Genomic DNA, 4,085 nt, shown 5'->3' with positions numbered 1-4,085 from the left:
ATATATATATATATATATATATATATATATATATATATATATTATCAGTAGTTCACATATCTGAAAAAGAAGCACAATATGTTTTTTAGGAAGTTAAAAGTTATGGCTGGTCATAGAGTGACCATTGATTTTGCACCTATAAAGTGCTTAACAGTATAGGAATCACTGAAGGTACATAACCTCTATTCACCTCTCATACTTCTTGACTTTATGGTTTTATAAATTACATGCTTTTGTAATGGATTACTGATGATACTAGTAAATAAATAGAATGAACACAACAGTAGAACCATCATCATCATTTAACGTCCATTGTCCATGCTGGCATGGGTTAGATGGTTTGACTGGGCTGGCACACTTGAAGGATACACCAAACTCCAGTTTGATTTGGCATGGTTTTCTACGACTGAATGCCCCACCTAACACCAACCACTCTGTGAGTGTAATGGGTGCTTTTACATGCCAGCGGCACGGGTGCCATTTGCATGACAGTGGTGTGCATTTACATGCCACTGGCACGGGTGCCAATTTGCCTGGCACAGGTATCTGTCACGACTGCGATTTTGCTAGGCTTCTTGATGGGTCTTCTCAAGCACGACATAATGCCAAAGGTCTTGGTCATTACTTCCGTGAGGCCCAAAATTCGAAAGGAACTCAGCCACCTTGCCTCTGTGAGACCCAACATTCAAAAGGAACTCAGCCACTTTGCCTCCATCAGGCCCAATGCTCAATAGGAACTCAGCCATTTTGCCTCCGCGAGGTCCCACGATCAAGTAGAACTCATCCACTTTGCCTCCATCAAGCCCAGTGCTTAAGAGGAACTCAGCCACTTTGCCTCCGTGAGGCCCAATGTTCAAAAGTCATTCTTTACATGCCACCAGCACAGGTCTATTTGGCTTGATGGGTCCTCTCAAGCACAGCATATCGTGAAAGATCTTGGTCACCAGTCATTGCCTTTGAGGCTAGAATATTTTATGTAAAGTAAAATAATGTCAAAATCACTTATGATAAAAAATATTATTATTATAATCGTTTTCTGAATCACTTTCACTCGCACTAGACTTGTGTACACCATCACTTGTAGACACGATTGCTGATTCACAAGCACTCATAGATGGACTTGAAGATTTCTTTTTAAAAAACAATTCTAGAATTTTTTGCTTAGAAGAAGCTTTTTTTCACTCCCTATAAACTTCTCAGTAACACGCAGAAGCATTTTTTATGGTAGCAGAAGCTTTTGCATTTCGTTCAAAATTTGGATCTTGTGCTGGAGAAATGAAACTCATAAACCTAGGGTCTCACAAAGTGGGTCCTCATAAAGTGAGGTATTGCTGTATGTATGTATGTATATATATATATATATATATATATATATATATATACTGATTATAAATAGGAAAATATAATGTAGAATGGGTATTTTAAGTCTGAAAATTCTGTAAATGAAGCAGGCTGCTGGTTATCTCAATACAACTGGGTATTGTAACTAGGCACATGTATGTAAGAAAGTTATGGCAGACTTGCATTATTGTCAATAATTTCAGTAGAGTAACCAATTCTGCCTCCTTTACGACAATATATAATACATTGAAGATAACAAAAATTAATATATGTTAAGCTAAATTTTTCACTCACCCTACCCCAACAAACCAATCTACATGCTTAGCTCTCACTCCCCAATCCTGTCCTCACGGCCCTGTTCCTCTGTATCACTGCTATCCAGTAGCCCCCTCCCTAACTCTATATACACCCATGTTTTCCCCACTGCCCCCCCCTTGCACTCTTTAACTACATTTCCTTCACTATATCCTGCCACTTATATTATGGTTTTTGAACCTCAATGGTATGCCCTGGCACTTTACACTATCTATATCTCTCTCTTTCTTTACTCAACCTTCCCATTTATATTCTGATCCCCGTCCCTTGTGAGTATGCCCGACATTTGCCCACCATCTCCATCCTGCTGTCTCCTTCTCTTGCACTTCCCTCAGGTTGGGTAACCATGTATTTCCTTTACGGTAGCACACCTGTTTCTGTCTTCATTCTTGATCTCTCCCTTTCTCCCTCTCTCTCTCTTTCCAGCCGAGTAACCTTGTACTTCCTCTACAGCAAGACACCTGTTCCTCCGTCTCTGTCTCACTATAACCTTTTATCATCTGACACAAGATCACCCCTCCATTGCCCTCTTCCCTCTTGAAATCTTCTTTTTTTTGTCTTGCAAGTACTTGTCAGTGTAGGTGCCACTTAAAAGCACCCAGTCCACACTGCAATAAAGTGGTTGGTGTTCGGAAGGGCATCCAGCTGTAAAAATTTTGCTAAAACTGATCTCACCTGTGCTTGTGCTGCGTAAAAAGCACTAAGTCCACTCTGCTGAGTGGTTGGTGTTAGGAAGGGCATCCAGCTGTAAAAATCCTGCCAAAACAGTCACAGAAGTCCGGTGCAGACTTCGGCCTGGCTGGCTCTTGTAGTACCATCCCATCCATGCTAGCATGGAAGGCGGACATTAAATGATGATGATGAGGATGATAAGTGCATGCATGGCTGTGTGGTAAGAAGCCTGCTTCCCAACCACATGGTTCCAGGATCAGTCTCACTGCATGAAACCTTGAGCAAGTATCTTCTATTATAGCCTCGAGCCGACCAAAGCCTTGTGAGTGGATTTGGTAGGTGTAAACTAAAAGAAACCTGTCACGTATGCATGTGTGTGTGTGTGTTCATGTCAGTGTTTGTCCTCCACAACCGCTTGGGAACTGGTGTTGGTTTGTTTATGTCCCTGTAACTTAGCAGTTCAGCAAAAGAAACTGATAGAATGAGTAACAGAATTAAAAAAAGTACTTGGGTCAATTTGCTTGACATAAAGCTCTTCAAGGTGGTGCTCCAGCATGGCCGAAGTCTAATGACTGAAACAAGTGAGAGTTGAAAAATAAAAGAATACATTGGTGATAATGAAAATTGAAATACACAATATTAAACATTTTGCGGGGGCAGTATAGCTGATCAGGGGTCTCATGAGAAGCCGATGAAACTTGCAATTGGAACCATGTAAACCAGTACTGCCTGTTTCATAGTTGTGTGGTCAGTGACTAAACTGGCTGCCCCATCTTGAATAGCTTGTTACTCTTGTGAAGAGGGTGTCTGGACACTCAGCAGAACTAAAAACAAGACTTGTTGAAGGGCGGATGAGTTCCTTGTGGTCCAATGACCAACCAATTAGGAAAAGCAATGGCAAACCACCCCAGTATGCTAGTAAAGAAAACACTACAAGAAAGACAGAATAAAGGAACATTATGGCTTTGTCTAATGGGAGAAGTCAGAGAATTTATGCTGAATCAGGAAGACTTTTGTTGTAGTGTCATCAATGCACTGCAAAAGTGTATGAGAGCTGAAGGATTAAGATGTTTGCTTCACATGCACGAGTCCCTGAGTTCAATCACAATGCATAGCATCTTAGACGAATGACATTTTCTAAAGCCTTGGATTGACCCATCCATTGTGAGTGAAGCTGGACAGACAGAAACTGTATAGAAGCTTGTCAGATACAGCCTTGTCATACAATTGTGTTATGCTGATTCTGTTGGAGTATTACACTAAGGATGGAATACTCAGCCACTTATATGTTATTTCAAGAATTGATAACTTGGTTGACTGGACATCTGAATCCTCATCGCCAAGCATGGGTGATTCACTACCATGTCATCCTCATTAAACATTAAAAAATGATTTATAAGTAAAAATTATTCTATACTAGCAGAAATACCCGGCTTTGCCCGGGTTAAAGAGAATAATGAAATCTAAAAACGCTGTCTAGACTATGCAACCCTCAACTGTTAGTAGCTACGATACCATATTTCTACATTAATAACTATCCAATCCATGCCAGCATGGAACATAGACATTAAGTGGAATGCCAGTCTCTCATCTAGGAGGGCCTTGAAATCAATGTTACCAACTGGGGACTATGTGTGTCGTAGTGATAATAAAAAGACCCAAAGGAGGTCTGCAACGAAATAATTTTACTCAACACTTTGCAAGTGAATCAGTGGAGGCAAAGATGCGTCTCATTTACTTGACATTGCAGAAATCAC

The sequence above is a fragment of the Octopus bimaculoides genome, chromosome 24 (genome assembly GCF_001194135.2).
Source record: "Octopus bimaculoides isolate UCB-OBI-ISO-001 chromosome 24, ASM119413v2, whole genome shotgun sequence".
Lineage (NCBI taxonomy): Eukaryota > Metazoa > Mollusca > Cephalopoda > Octopoda > Octopodidae > Octopus > Octopus bimaculoides.
This window is presented reverse-complemented; position numbering follows the sequence as displayed.